The sequence below is a fragment of the Papio anubis genome, chromosome X (genome assembly GCF_008728515.1).
Source record: "Papio anubis isolate 15944 chromosome X, Panubis1.0, whole genome shotgun sequence".
In the NCBI taxonomy this organism is placed as follows: Eukaryota; Metazoa; Chordata; class Mammalia; order Primates; family Cercopithecidae; genus Papio; species Papio anubis.
Window position 1 is genome coordinate 52,040,362 of NC_044996.1, and position 16,443 is coordinate 52,056,804.

Sequence of the window (16,443 nt, forward strand, 5' to 3'; positions counted from 1 at the left end):
AAGATCTTTCCTTTAAGATGGCTGACTAGAGACATCTTGTAATCACCTCTTCCACAAGAAGAACCTAAATAGTGAATAGATAATTTCCATTTGAATAGATCGTCCAAGAGAGAACACTGGAATTAAACAGATAAATGACAGGAAATACTTTAAGGAAGGAAGGAGAGGGAAGTGAGGCAGCCTGCTCAGCTAGGATTGTCTGGAAGCCTGGAGAGACTCCTCAGTGTGAGGAAAAAGTGAGAGTCTCTCTCTCCGCCCCCCACCCCTTGAGTGGCCCACATTCCCACCATGGACTCTTGCAATCCAGCCACAAGAAAGCCCCCTGAGATTTGTGAGCCCTGGAACTAACAGGAAGTACCTGGAGACTGTGCAATGGCACTGCTTCAAAAAGGGAGCTCATGCTGGATTCCACACATCCCCTGAGTCCTAAGTAGTTGTGGAAAAGTGCCATTTTGAGGTCCCAGCCCCCAACAGACTGCACCCTTCCTTGGAGCTCAACAGTGCCTGCATCACCACATCCCTGGAGCTCCACTGACATTCCCTGCCTACAGCCACCACAGTGGCTGGCTGATGCTGCCAGGGCCAAAGTGTGGGCCACCGGCAGTGACCTTGCTGTCTTCAGCAGTAGAACAATTGTACATTTTCATGTGCTCAGACAGCCTGCCTGCAGCTGCCATCACTATAGGCTACATCTGCTGGGGCTGAAGCATGAGCAAAGCACACACCCCATCCACCTGCATACAGATACTACCAATGAAAGCACCTGTGCCCTCCCCAGTAATGGCCACAGCATAGTCCCTGCCATACACCACCTTACTATTCTTCTGGGAGCCTAGGGATCACCCTGCTCCTGCCTACCACAGCCAGCACCTGCACACACCATCAAGGAACCTAGGATAAGCCTCTGCCAGCCCAGCTTTGCCCACAGCCCTTTTATGCCAGAGCATGCAGTCTAGGGACATGGGAATTTTCCAGTTTAGTTCAACACCATTGACACCTGGGCATTCTTCCTGGGGGCCAAAGGTTGGGCCCGCCCACCTACTACCACCTCCTACTACCACCACAGCTTGCGCCTATCTATACCCACCACCTGCCGGTCTGGAGACTGCCCCACCCAGCCCAGGCCACTGCCAACACAAGTGAACACTGCCTGGGACCCAGAGGGTGGTCTTGGAATTGCTACTGCTGTCCTCCCCACCACACCTGTTGCCCAAGTGTCCAAGAACCCACCCACCTACCTGTACAATTGCTACCACTACTGGCATCCAAGCAAGCCACCTGGAGGCCCAGGCATCAGCCTGCCTTAAGCTGCTAACACTAAGGACAGTGCATACCGTTCTGGGGCCAAGGACAGGCACACTCAGCCCACTGTAATCACCAATGAGACCTGAAGACTGGCCTACCTGGTGTTCCAGTCCCCAGCAAAACATTACCACAGTCTCCACTAATAACCACACCCTAAACCATTTGAGGAATCACAGATACCACTGTGTCACAGATACCACTGACACTGTTTACAGCTGAAGAAATCATACAGAAACTGCATTGTGCAATACACTATTGTACACACCCAGAATCAAAGCCAAATTGCCTTACCCAACGAACACCATAGATAGATCTTTAGAAAAAAGTCATCCCCTTCAAAAAATTGGAAGAAGTGACTTATATTAGAAGCACAGATATCAATATAAAGACACAGGAAACATGAAAAAGCAAGGAAATATGACATTTCCAAAGAAATAATAATTTTCCAGCAACAGATAACAATCAAAAGGAAATTTTCAAAATCTCAGATAAAGACTTTGAAATACTGGTTTTAAAGAAGCTCAGTGAGATAAAAGAAAAAAATTGAAAAACATAAATCAGAAAAACTATTCAGGATATGAATGAGGAATTTACTGAAGAGATATAGAAAAGAATCAAGTAGAAATTCTGAAACTGAATAATTTATTGAATGAAATATGAAATACATCTGGAAGCTTCAACAATAGACTAGATCAAGCAGAAGTATCTCCAAACTTAAAAACAGATCTTTTTGAACATTAAAAAAGTACATTTAGGCTGGCCATGGTGGCTCAAGCCTGTAATCCCAGCAATTTGGGAAACCAAGGCAGACAGATCACCTGAGGTCAGGAGTTCAAGAACAGCCTGGCCAATATAGCGAAATCCTGTCTCTAATAAAAATATAAAAATTAGCTGGGCATGATGGTGGGTGCCTGTAATCCCAGCTACTCAGGAGGCTGAGGCAGGAGAATCACCTGAGCCCGGGAGGCAGATGTTTCAGTGAGCTGAGATCGCACCACTGCACTCTAGCCTGGATGACAAGAGCGAGACTCCATCTCAAAACAAAAATTAAAAAATTAAAAAGCACATTGGAAAGGGTTTACATATCATTATGGCAGACTGGAGGCAGGACTAGATTGCAGCTCCAGAGAGAGCAGCATGCAGAGGCTCACATTGTGAATTTTAGCTCCAGATTGACTGCAAGAACAAACCAGCAATCACAAGAGGGCCCATGGAAGAAAGGAAGGAAGGAAAGAAGGAAGGAAGGAAGAGAAAACCATAATCCTCCTAGGTACACAACTCCAGTGACCTGGGAATCTCATCCCCATCCCCCACAGCAGCCACAGCAAGACCCACCCAAGGAGAGTCTGAGCTCAGACACACCTAGCCCCAACCCCATCTGATGATCATTCCCTATCCATATGGTAGTAGAAGACAAAGGGCATATAATCTTGGGAGTTTGAGGGCCCCACATGCCACCAGTTCCTCTCCACACTACTATAGCTGATGCTTTCTGGAAAGTGCCACCTCCTGGCAGGAGGCCAAACAGCACAAAAATAGAGTATTAAACCACCAAAGCTATGGACCCTCATGGAGTCCACTGCACCTAAGGACCCTCACAGAGTCCATTGCACCCTCTGCCACCTCCGCTGGAACAGGCGCTGATATCCATGGCTGAGAGACCCATAGATGGTTCACATCACAGGACTCTGTGCAGAAACCCCCCGTACTAGCCTCGAGCCAGGTAGACTAGCTGGGTGGCTAGACCCAGAAGAAAGACAATAATCACTGCAGTTCAGCTCATAGGAAGCCACATGCATAGGAAAAGGGGGAGAGTACTACATCAAGGGAACACCCTGTGGGACAAAAAATCTGAACGATAGCCTTCAGCCCTAGACCTTCCCTCTGACAGAGCCTACCCAAATGAGAAGGAACCAGAAAACCAATCCTGGTAATGTGACAAAACAAGGCTCTTCAGCACCCCCCCAAAAATCACACTAGTTCACCAGCAATGGATCCAAACCAAGAATAAATACCTGATTTACCTGAAAAAGAGTTCAGGAGGGTAGTTATTAAGCTAATCAGGGAGGCACCAGAGAAAGACAAAGCCCAATGCAAAAAAGTCCAAAAAAATGATACAAGAAGTGAAGGGAGAAATATTCATGAAAATAGATAACTTAAAGAAACCTCAATCAAAAACTCAGGAAACTTTGGACACACTTTTAGAAATGTGAAATGCTCTGGAAAGTCTCAGCAATAGAATTGAACAAGTAGAAGAAAGAAATTCAGAGCTCAATGACAAGGTCTATGAATTAACCCAATCCAGCAAAGACAAAGAATAAGGAAATATGAACAAAACCTCCAAGAAATCTGGGATTATGTTAAATGACCAAACTTAAGATAATCGGTGTACCTGAGGAAGAAGAGAATTCTAAAAGCCTGGAAAACATATTTGGGGGAATAATCGAGGAAAACTTTCCTGGCCTTGCGAGAGACCTAGACATCTGAATACGAGAAGCACAAAGAACACCTGGGAAATTCATTGCAAAAAGATATTTGCCTAGGCACATTGTCATCAGGTTATCCAAACTTAAGACCAAGGAAAGAATCTTAAGAGCTGTGAGACAGAAGCACCAGGTAACCTATAAGGAAAACCTTAACAGCAGATTTCTCAGCAGAGACCCTACAAGCTAGAAGGGATTGGGGCCCTATCTTCAGCCTCCTCAAACAAACAATTATCAGACAGTAATTTTGTATCCAGTGAAACTAAGCATCGTATATGAAGGAAAGATACAGTCATTCTCAGACAAACAAATACTGAGAGAATTTGCCATTATCAAGCCACTACTACAAGAACTGTTTAAAGGAGCTCTAAATCTTGAAAGAAATCCTGGAAACACTTCAAGACAGAACCTCTTTAAAGCATAAATGACACAGGACCTATAAAACAAAAATACAAGGTAAAGAGCAAAATCAAAAAACAAACCAAAGTCCACAGGCGACAAAGAGCATGATGAATGCAATGGTACTTCAAATTTCAATACCAACATTGCATGTAAATGGCCTAAATGACCCACTTAAAAGATACAGAATTGCAGAATAGGTAAGAACTCACCAACCAACTATCTGCTGCTTTCAGGGAGCTCACCTAACACATAAGGACTCACATAAACTTAAAGTAAAGGGGTGGAGAAAGGCATTTCATGCACATGGACACCAAAAGTGAGCAGGGGTAGCTATTCTTTTTTCTTTTTTTTTTTTTTTTTGAGACAGAGTCTCGCTTATTGCCCAGGCTGGAGTGCAGTGATGCGATCTCGGCTCACTGCAAGCTCCGCCTCCTGGGTTCATGCCATTCTCCTGCCTCAGCCTCCCAAGTAGCTGGTACTACAGGCGCCCGCCACCATGCCTGGCTAATTTTTATTTTATTTTATTTTATTTTTGTATTTTTAGTAGAGACAGGGTTTTACCATGTTAGCAGGATGGTCTCGATCTCCTGACCTCATGATCTGCCCGCCTCGGCCTCCCAAAGTGCTGGGATTACAGGCATGAGCCACCGTGCCCGGCCAGGGGTAGCTATTCTTATATCAGACAAAACAAATTTTAAAGCAACAGCAGTTAAAAGGGACAAAAGAGGACATTATATAATGGTAAAAGGCCTTGTCCAACAGGAAAATATCACAATTCTAAACATATAGATACTAAACACTGGAGATCCCAAATTTATAAAACAGTTACTACGAGTTGGATGTGGTGGCTCATGCCTGTAATCCCAGCACTTTAGGAGGCTGAGGCGGGCAGATCACCAGAGGTCGGGAGTTGAAGACCAGCCTGACCAACATGGAGAAACCTCGTCTCTATTAAAAATACAAAATTAGCCTGGCATGGTGGTGCATGCCTGTAGTCCCAGCTACTCAGGAGGCTGAGGCAGGAGAATCGCTTGAACCCAGAAGACGGAGGTTGCAGTGAGCTGAGAGCACGCCATTGCACTCCAGCCTGGGCAACAAGAGCAAAACTCCATCTCAAAAAAAAAAAAAAAAAAAAAAAAACCAAAACAAAAAAATCTGTTACTAATAGACCTAAGAAATGAGATAGACAGCAACACAATAGTCTTGGGGGACTTCAATACTCCACTGACAGCCCTAGACAGGTCATCAAGACAGAAAGTCAACAAAGAAACAATGGATTTAAACTATACGTTGGAAGAAATGGACTTAACAGATATATATAGAACATTTCATCCAAAAACTGCAGAATTGACTATCTATTCAATTAGATACCCTGAACAGACCAATAACAAGCAGCGAGATTGAAATGGTAATTTAAAAATTACCAACAAAAAAGTCCAAGACCGACGGATTCACAGCAGAATTATATCAGACATTCAAAGAAGAATTGGTACCTATCCTTTTGATGCTATTCCACAAGGTAGAGAAAGAAGAAACCTTCCCAAATTCATTCTATTAAGCCAGCATCACCCTAATACCAAAACCAGCAAAGGGCATAACCAAAAAAGAAAATTACAGACCAATATGTTTGATGAACACAGAGGCTAAAATCCTCAACAAAATACTAGCTAACCAGTTCCAACAACATATCAAAAAGATAATCAACCATGATCAAGTAAGTTTCATACCAGGGATGGTTTAACATATGCAAGTCAATAAATGTGATACACCACATAAACAGAATTAAAAACAAAAATCACATGATCATCACAATACATGCAGAAAAAGCATTTGACAAAATCCAGCATCGCTTTATGATTAAAACTCATAGCAAAATCGGCATACGTGGGACATGCCTTAATTTAATAAAAGCCATCTATGACAAACCCAGAGCCAACATAATACTAAATGGGGAAAAGTTGAAAGCATTCCCTCTGAGAACTGGAACAAGACAAGGATGCCCACTCTCACCATTCCTCTTCAACATAGTTAGTACGGGAAGCCCTAGCCAGAGCAATCAGACAAGAGAAATAAATAAAGGGCATCCAAATCGGCAAAGAGGAAGTCAAACTGTCACTGTTTGCTGATGATATGGTCATTTACCTTGAAAACCATAAGGACTCCTCCAGAAAGCTCCTAGAACTGATAAAAGAATTCAGCAGAGTTTCCGGATACAAGATTAATGTACTCAAATCAGTAGCTCTTCTACACACCAACAGCAACCAAGCAGAGAATCAAATCAAGAGCTCAACCCGTTTTATAATAGCTGCAAAAAAACAAAACAAAACAAAACAAAACAAAACAAAACAAAAAACCCACTTAGGAATATACCTAACCAAGGAGTTGAAAGACCTCTACAAGGAAAACTACAAAACACTGCTGAGAGAAATCATAGATGACGCAAACAAATGGAAACACATCTAATGCTCGTGGATGGGTAAAATCAATATTGTGAAAATGACCATACTGCCAAAAGCAATCTACAAACTCAGTGCAATTCCCATAAAAATACCACCATCATTCATTGCAGAATTGGAAAAAACAATTCCCAAAATCATATAGAAACAAACAAAAAAGAGCCTGCATAGCCAAAGCAAGACTAAGCAAAAAGCACAAATCTGGAGGCATCACACTACCTGATTTCAAACTATACTATGAGGCTATAGTCATCAAAACAGCATGGTACTGGTATAAAAATAGGCACATAGACCAATGGATCAGAATAGAGAACCCAGAAATAAACCTAAATACTTATGGCCAACTGGTCTTCATCAAAGCCAGCAAAAATGTAAAGTGGGGAAAGGGCACCCTTTTCAACAAATGGTGCTGGGATAATTGGCTAGCCACATGTAGAAGAATGAAACTGGATCCTCATCTCTCACCTTATACAAAAATCAACTCAAGATGGATTAAGGACTTAAACCTAAGACCTGAAACTATAAAAATTCTAGAAGATAACATTGGAAAAACCCTTCTATACATTGGCTTAGGCAAGGAGTTCATGACCAAGAACCCAAAAGCAAATGCAACAACAAAGATTAACAGCTGGGACCTAATTAAACTAAAGAACTTTTGCACAAAAAAAAGGCACAGTCAGCAGAGTAAACAGACAACCCACAGAGTGGGAGAAAAGCTTTACAATCTATACATCTGACAAAGGACTAACATCCAGAATCTACAATGAACTCAAATCAATAAGAAAAAAATAACAATCCCATCAAAAAGTGGGCTAAGGAGATGAATAGACAATTCTCAAAAGAAGATATACAAATGGCCAACAAACATATGAAAAAATGCTCAACAACACTAATGATCAGGGAAATGTAAATCAAAACCACAATGTGATACCACCTTACTCCTGCAAGAATGGCCATAATCAAAAAATCAAAAAACAGTAGATGTTGGCATGGATGCAGTGATCAGGGAATGCTTCTACACAGCTGGTGGGAATGTAAACTAATACAGCTGCTATGGAAAACAGTGTGGAGATTCCTTAAAGAACTAAAAGTAGAACTACCATTTGATCCAGCAATCCCACTACTGGCCATATACCCCAACCTTACCAGCTGTATCTAAAGAACCTTGCTCCTATCATGCTGGTCTCAGGGTACTGACAAGATGTGGCACATTCTAAGCTCCTGAGAGCCACCCAAAACAGTGATGGCAGTCTGGACAAACACAAAGATTAGAGAGGCACCTTAAAACCTCTGGCCACATGGATTGGTGAAAACCTTCTTCTATACAAGGCTAGTAAAACAAAATGGAGAGAAGTAGATATTTTATCTAACGTGCAGAAATCAACACAAAGAATTGAGAAAAATGAAGAAACAGGATTATATTCCAAATAAAGGAACAAGATAAATCTCCAGAAACTGACCCAAAGGCAGTGGAGTTTTGTAATTTACCCAACAGGGAATTCAGAATAATGGTCATAAAGATGCTAACAGGGTCAGAGTAGCAATGGAAGAACAAGATGATAACTTAAAGAGACAGAAAGTATTACAAAGAACCAAATGGAAATCATGGATCAGAAGAATATTATAACTGAACTGAAAAATTCAGTAGTGGGGTTCAACAACAGAATAGATCAAGCAGTCAAAAGAATCAGTGAACTTGGAGACAGAACACTGGAAATCATTCAATCTGAGGAACAAAAAGAAAAAAAATGACAAAGAGTGAAGATAACTTAAGTAACTTATGGGATAGCTTCAAGCAAAATAACTTACACATAATTGATAGCCAGAGTCAGAGCCAGAAGTAGAAAAAAAGAGAGAAAGGGAGAGAAAACATATACAAAGAAATAATGGTAGAAAACTTCCCAAGTCTGGGAAAAAATTGGAAAGCCAGATCCAGGAAGTCCATAGCACACCAAACAAGATGAACCTAAGGAGATCCACACCAGGCCACATCATAGTCAAACTGTTAAAGTTAAAAGACTGAGAGAGTATTGAAAGCAGGAAGGGAAAAGCAAATTATCATAGGGGAACTTCCATAAGAATATAAACAGACTTCTCAGCAGAAACCTTGCAAGTTATAATAGAGTGGGATGATATAGTCAAAACCCTGAAAGAAAAAGACCACCAATCAAGAAAACTATACCCAGCAACACTGTCTTTCAAAAAATGAAGGGGTGATTAAGACTTTCTCAGAAAAACAAAAGTTGAGAGACTTTATTACCATTAGACCTGCATTACAAAAACTAAATGAACTTCTTCACCTGAAGAGGATGCTAATTAGCAACTAAATCATATGAAAGTATAAAACTCACTGGTAAAAAAGTACATTGTCAAATCCAAAACTCTTTAATACTGTAACAGTAGTAGATAAGTCAATTGTATTTCTAGTATAATGTTCAAAAGGGAAAACCATTTAAAACAACTAAAGCTACAATAATTTGCTAAGGGATACATGTTATAAGATGATATAAAAGTGTAACATCAAAAACAAAACATGGGAGGAGGTGGAGTAAAAGTGGAGGTATTGTGTATGCAACCAAAATTAAGTTATTATTGATAATCTATTATGAGTATAAGATGTTTTTATTTTTTAAATTTTATTTTAATTTAATTTTTGAGACAGGGTCTTTCTTTGTCACCCAGGCTGGAGTGCAGCAGCACAATCATGGCTCACTGCTGGCTTGAACTCCTGGGCTCAAGTGATCCTCCCACTTCAGTCTTTCAAGTAGCTGGGACCACAGGTGTGTGACATCATGCCCAACTAATTTTTATGTTATTTATTTATGATTTTTAACTTTAAAATTTTTAAATTTTTCATTTCCATAGGTTTTTGGGGAACAGGTGTTATTTGGTTACATGAATAAGTTCTTTAGTGGTGATTTGTGAGATTTTGGTGTACCCATTTTTCCTGAGCAGTACACACTGAACCCAGTTGTAGCCTTTTATCCCTCACCCCCTTCTCATCCTTTTCCCCTGAGTCCCCAAAGTCCATGGTATCACTCTTCTGCCTTTGCATCTTCATAGCTTAGCTCCTACTTATGAGTCAGAACATACGATGTTTGGTTTTCCATTGCTGAGTTGCTTCACTTAGAATAATAGTCTGCAATCCCATCCAGGTTGCTGTGAATGCTATTAGTTCATTCCTTTTTATGGCTGAGTAGTATTCCATCATATATATATGTGTGTGTGTGTGTGTGTGTGTATACACCACAATTTCTTTATCCACTTGTTGATTGATGGGCATTTGATGAATTTGACGGCCAGCTAATTAAAATTTTTTTTTTAGGGATGGAATCTTACTATGTTGCCCAGGCTGGAGTGCAGTGGCTATTCAGGGGCATGATTATGGTGTACTACAGCCTTGAACTCCTGGGGTCAAGTGATCCTCCTGTCTCAGCCTCCCAAGTAGCTAGAATTACAAGCATGCACCACTGTGCCTGGCTGTATAAGATGTTTTATGTAAACCTCGGGGTAACTACAAAGCAAAAGCCTACAATAGAAAGACAAAAGAGAAATAGAAAAGACCCAAGGTATACCACTACAGAAAGCCATCAAACAACTAAGAAAGAAAGCAAGAGAAGAGGAAGGGAGCAAAAGATCTGTAAAACAACTAGAAATATCCAGAATCTGTAGGGAACTTAAATCAACAAGCAAAAAGCAAATAACCTCATTGAAAAGTGGTCAAAGGACATGAACAGACACTTCTCAAAAGAAGGCATACAAGTGACCCACAAACATGAAAAATGCTCATCATCTCTAATCATCAGAGAAATGCAAGTCAAAACCACAAGGAGATACCATCTCACACTAGTCAGAATGGCTTTTGTTAAAAAGTAAAAAACAAAAACAGATATTGGTGAGGCTGCAGAGAAAAGGGGACACCTATATATGGCTGGTGGGAATGTAAAAATTAGTCCAGCCGCTGTGGAGAGCAGTTTGGAGATTTCTCAAAGAACTAATTGTTGAACTACCATTTGACCCAGCAATCCCATTACTGGGTATATGCTCAAACAAAAATAAATTGTTCTACCAAGATGACACATGCATCCATATGTTCATCCCAGTGCTATTCATAATAACAAAAACATGGAATCAACCCAGGTACCCATCAACAGTGGACTGGATAAAGAAAATGTGGTATGCATACACCATGGAATACTATGCAGCCATAAGGAAGAATGAAATCACGTCCTTTGCAGCAACGTGGTTGCAGCTGGAGGCCATTATCCTAAGGGAACTAATGCAGAAACAGAAAACTGAACACTGCATGTTCTCACTTATAAGTGGGAGCTAAACATCAGGTACTCATTGTCATAAAGATGGCAACAAAACTAGTGACTTCTAGCGGGTGGAGGAGGGGAAAGGGCTGAAAAACTACCTATTGGGTACTATGCTCACTACCTGGGTGACAGGTTCAGTCATACCCCAAACATCAGCATCATGCAATATACCTTTGTAACAAATATGTACATGTACCCCTGACTCTAAAAAGTTGAAAAAAAAAAAAAGAAAACTCTAGAAAACAATGAACTAAATGGCAAGAGTAAGTTCATACCTATCAATAATAATCTTGAATGTATATGAATTAATTTCTTCAAATAAAAGATATGCAATGACTGGATGATAAAAAACAAGACACATATATATGTGGCCTACAAGAGGCTCACCTCATACGTAAGGACACACATAGACTGAAAGTGAAGGGATGAAAAGAGGATACTTCCTGCAAATGTAAATTAAAAGAGAGCAGGAGTAGCTATACTTATATCAGATAAAACAGACTGTAAGTCAAAAACAGCAAAAAGAGACAAAGCCATCATATGACGATAAATAGGTCAATTCAGCAAGAGTATATAACAATTGTAAATATAAATGCACCTAACACCTGAACACCCAAATGTGTATAGAAAATATTGATGGATCGGCCGGGCGCGGTGGCTCAAGCCTGTAATCCCAGCACTTTGGGAGGCCGAGATGGGCGGATCACGAGGTCAGGAGATCGAGACCATCCTGGTGAACACAGTGAAACCCCGTCTCTACTAAGAAATACAAAAAATAGCCGGGCGAGATGGCGGGCGCCTGTAGTCCTAGCTACTCGGGAGGCTGAGGCCGGAGAATGGCGTGAACCCAGGAGGCGGAGCTTGCAGTGAGCTGAGATCCGGCCACTGCACTCCAGCCTGGGCTACAGAGCGAGACTCCGTCTCCAAAAAAAAAAAAAAAAAAAAAAAAAAAAAAGAAAATATTGATGGATCTAAAGGTAGATATAGACTACAATATAATAATACTAGAGGACTTTTAACACCGTTTTCAGCAATGGACAGATTGCCCAGACAGGAACATCAGAAAAAAATCAGAGCTAAACTACACTCTAGACCAGGTGGACCTAACTGACATTTACAGAGCATTTCATCAAACAACTTCAGAATATGCATTCTTGTCATCAGTACATAGAACATTCTTCAGGTTGGATCATATGGGTTAGGTCATAAAACAAGTCTCAAAAAATTTAAAACATTGAAATCATATCAAGTATCTTTTCTGACCATAGTAGAATAAAACTAGGAATCAATAACAAGAGGAACTTTGGAAACTATACAAATACATGGAAATTAAACATGCCTTTGGACAACCAATGGCTAAAGGGAGAAATTAAGAAGAAAAATTTAAAATTTCCTGAAAGAAATGAAAATGGAAACCCACCATACCAAACCTATGGGATACAGAAAAAGCAGTACTAAGAAGGAAGTTTGTAGCAATAAATGCCTATGTCAAAAAAGTAGAAAGATTTCAAATAAACAACCTAATGATGCACTTCAAGGAACTAGAAAAACAAGAACAAGCCAAACCCAAAATTAGTAGAAGGAAATGAATAAGAAATGTCAGAGCAGAAATAAACAAAATAGAGACTAGGAAAACAATACAAAAGATCAAGAAAACAAAAGGTTTGTTTTAGGAAAAGATAAACAAAACAAAACAAAACAAAAAACTACTAGTTAAAATAAGAAAGAAAGAGAGATGACCCAAATAAATAAAATCAGAAACAAAAAAGAAGACATTACAGGTGATAAAACAGAAATATGAATCATCATTAGAGAATATTATGAACAGCAATACACTAACAAATTGGAAAACCTAGAAAAAATGGATTAATTCCTGGTCACATATAACCCACCAAGATTGAAAAAAATAGAAAACATGAACAGACTGATAATAAGTAATAAGATTGAATCAGTAATACAAAGTCTCCCAATAAAGAAAAATCTAGGACTGGATGGCTTCACTGCTGAGTTATACCAAAGTTTAAAGAAGAACCAACATCGGTTATCTTCAAACTATTCCAAACAATGGAAGAGGAAAGAATTCTTTCTACTCATTTTACAGGGCCAACATTACTCTGATACCAAAACCAGACAAAGACACAACAACAAAAAAAGAAAACTACGTGCAAATAGCCCTAATGAACATAGATGAGAAATCCTCAACGAAATGCTAGTAAACCACATCCCACAGCACATCAAAAAGATTATACAATATGATCAAGCGGAATTTATCCCAGGAATGGAAGGCTGGTTCAACATATGCAAATCAATAAATGTGATATAGCATATCAACAGAATGAAGGACAAAATCCATATAACCATCTCAACACATGAAGAAAAACATTTAATAAAATTCAACATCTCTTCATGGTAAAAACTATCAACAAATTAGATATAGAAAAAACATACCTCAAAACAATAAAGACCATAGATGATGAACCCACAGGTAACATCAAACTGAATAAGGAAAAGTTGAAAGCCTTTTTTTCTAAGATCTGGTCAAAGACAAGGAAACCCACTTTCACCACTTTTATTCAGCATAGTGCTGGAAGTTTTAGCCACCAAGAGCAATTAGGCAGGAGAAAGAAATAAAGGGCATCTAAATTGGAAAGGAGGAAGTCAAATTGTCCCTGTTTGCAGATGACATGATCTTATATTTTGAAAACCCCAAAGACTCCTCCAAAACACTCTTAGAACTGATAAATGCATTTGGTAGGATCAAAGTATCTCGAATAATATATAAAATATCTCAAAATAATAAGAGCTATTTATGACGAACCCATAGCCAATATCATACTGAATGGGCAAAAGCTGGAAGCATTCCCTTTGAAAACTGGCACAAGACAAGGATGCCCTCTCTCACCACTCCTATTCAATGTAGTATTCGAAGTTCTGGCCAGGGCAATCAGGCAAGAGAGAGAAATAAAGGATATTCAAATAGGAAGAGAGGACATCAAATTGTCTCTGTTTGCAGATGACATGATTGTATACTTAGAAAACCCCATCGTCTCAGCCCCAAAACTCCTTAAGCTAATAAGCAACTTCAGCAAATTCTCAGGATACAAAATCAATGTGCAAAGATCACAAGCATTCCTATACACCAATAATAGACAAGCAGAGAGCCAAATCATGAGTGAATTCCCATTCACAATTGCTACAAAGAGAATAAAATACCTAGGAATACAATTTACAAGGGACACGAAGGACCTCTTCAAGGAAAACTACAAACCACTGCTCAAGGAAATAAGAGAGGACACAAACAAATGGAAAAACATTCCATGCTCATGGATAGGAAGAATCAATAGCGTAAAAATGGCCACACTGCCCAAAGTAATTTGTAGATTAAATGCTATTCCCATCAAGCTACCATTGACTTTCTTCACAGAATTAGAAAAAATTACTTTAAATTTCATATGGAACCAAAAAAGAGCCCATATAGCAAAGACAAGCAAAAAGAACAAAGCTAGAGGCATCACGCTACCTGACCTCAAACTATAATACAAGGGTATAGTAACCAAAACAGCATGGTAGTGGTACCAAAATAGATATATAGACCAATGGAACAGAACAGAGGCCTCAGAAATAACACCACACATCTACAACCATCTGATCTTCGACAAACCTGACAAAAACAAGCAATGGGGAAAGGTTTCCCTATGTAATAAATGGTGCTGGGAAAACTGGCTAACCATATGCAGAAAACAAACTGGACCCCTTCCTTACACCTTATACAAAAATTAACTCAAGGTGGATTAAAGACTTAAATGTAAAACCCAAAACCATAAAAACCCTAGAAAAAAAACTTAGGAAATACCATTCAGGACATAGGCATGGGCAAAAAGTTCATGACTAAAACACCAAAAGCAATGGCAACAAAAGCCAAAATTGACAAATGGAATCTAACTAAAGAGCTTCTGCACAGCAAAAGAAACTATCATCAGAGTGAACAGGCAACTTACAGAATGGGAGAAAATGTTTGCAATCTATCCATCTGACAAAGGTCTAATATCCAAAATCTACAAGGAACTTAAACAAATTTACAAGAAAAAAACAACCCCATCAAAAAGTGGGCAAAGGATACGAAGAGACGCTTCTCAAAAGAAGACATTTATGTGACCAAGAAACATATACAAAATGTTCACCATCGCTGGTCATTAGAGATTAGAGAAATGCAAATCAAAACCACAGTGAGATACCATCTCTTGCCAGTTACAATGGCAATTATTAAAAAGTCAGGAAACAACAGATGCTAGAGAGGATGTGGAGAAATAAGAATGCTTTTACACTGTTGGCAGGAGTGTAAGTTAATTCAACAATTGTGGAGACAGTGTGGTGATTCTTCGAGGATCTAGAACCAGAAAGACCATTTGACCCAGCAATCCCATTACTGGGTATATACCCAAAGGATTATAAATCATTCTATTATAAAGACACAGGCACGCATATGTTTATTGCAGCACTATTTACAATAGCAAAGACTTGGAACCAACCCAAATGCCCATCAATGATAGATTGGATAAAGAAAATGTGGCACACATACACCATAGAATACTATACAGCCATAAAAAAGAATGAGTTCATGTCCTTTGCAGGGACATGGATGAAGCTGGAAACCATCATCCTCAGCAAACTAACACAGGAACAGAAAACCAAACACTGCATGTTCTCACTCATAAGTGGGAGTTGAGTAATGAGAACACATGGACACAGGGAGGGGAAGATCACACGGTGGGGCCTGTTGAGGGGGGCAAGAGAAGGGAGAGCATTAGGACAAATAATGCATGCTGGGTTTAAAACCTAGATGACGGTTGATGGGTGCAGCAAGCCACCATGGCACATGTACACCTATGTAACCTGCACGTTCTGCACATGTATCCCATAACTTAAAATAATAAATAAATAAGTTTCTGCATCACAGGCTAGTGTGAAGCCAACCAAATTGAAGTGTGGTAGGAAAGAAAACATGACATTCACTTGCCAAAGCCCTTTCTTCCAAAATAGCAGGCGCAATTGGGAAAGAAATCCCAACTCCTGAAGTCTCCCTGAGTAGGGAAAGAAGAATGGAAAATATATCCAACATTCTAACTTTTCTGGAATACGGGCGGTGGCTTCCCGTGGCACTAGTTTCTCGCTTGCTAAAGCTAGGTACTAGTAAGAATAGGGTGCCAGGTTGGGGGCTGCTGAGAAAAAAGAAGGTAAACGTTCACCAGAGTGCATTATCACAGATAGACACTAGGCGGCGCTCCAGTGCTATGTCTTTCTAAACCACCAGCGAGGCGGCAGTACTACAGATAGACACCAGGTGGAGTTCCTAAGTAGAAGCCAGTAAAGTTCATTTGGGAGCTTAACATACAAAAGCCCAGGCAGGAAGGATCCTTAGAAAGGTTTACATGTCTCCAGAACGCTAGTTGATCTAATTGGAGAAAGTCCTCCCTGCAT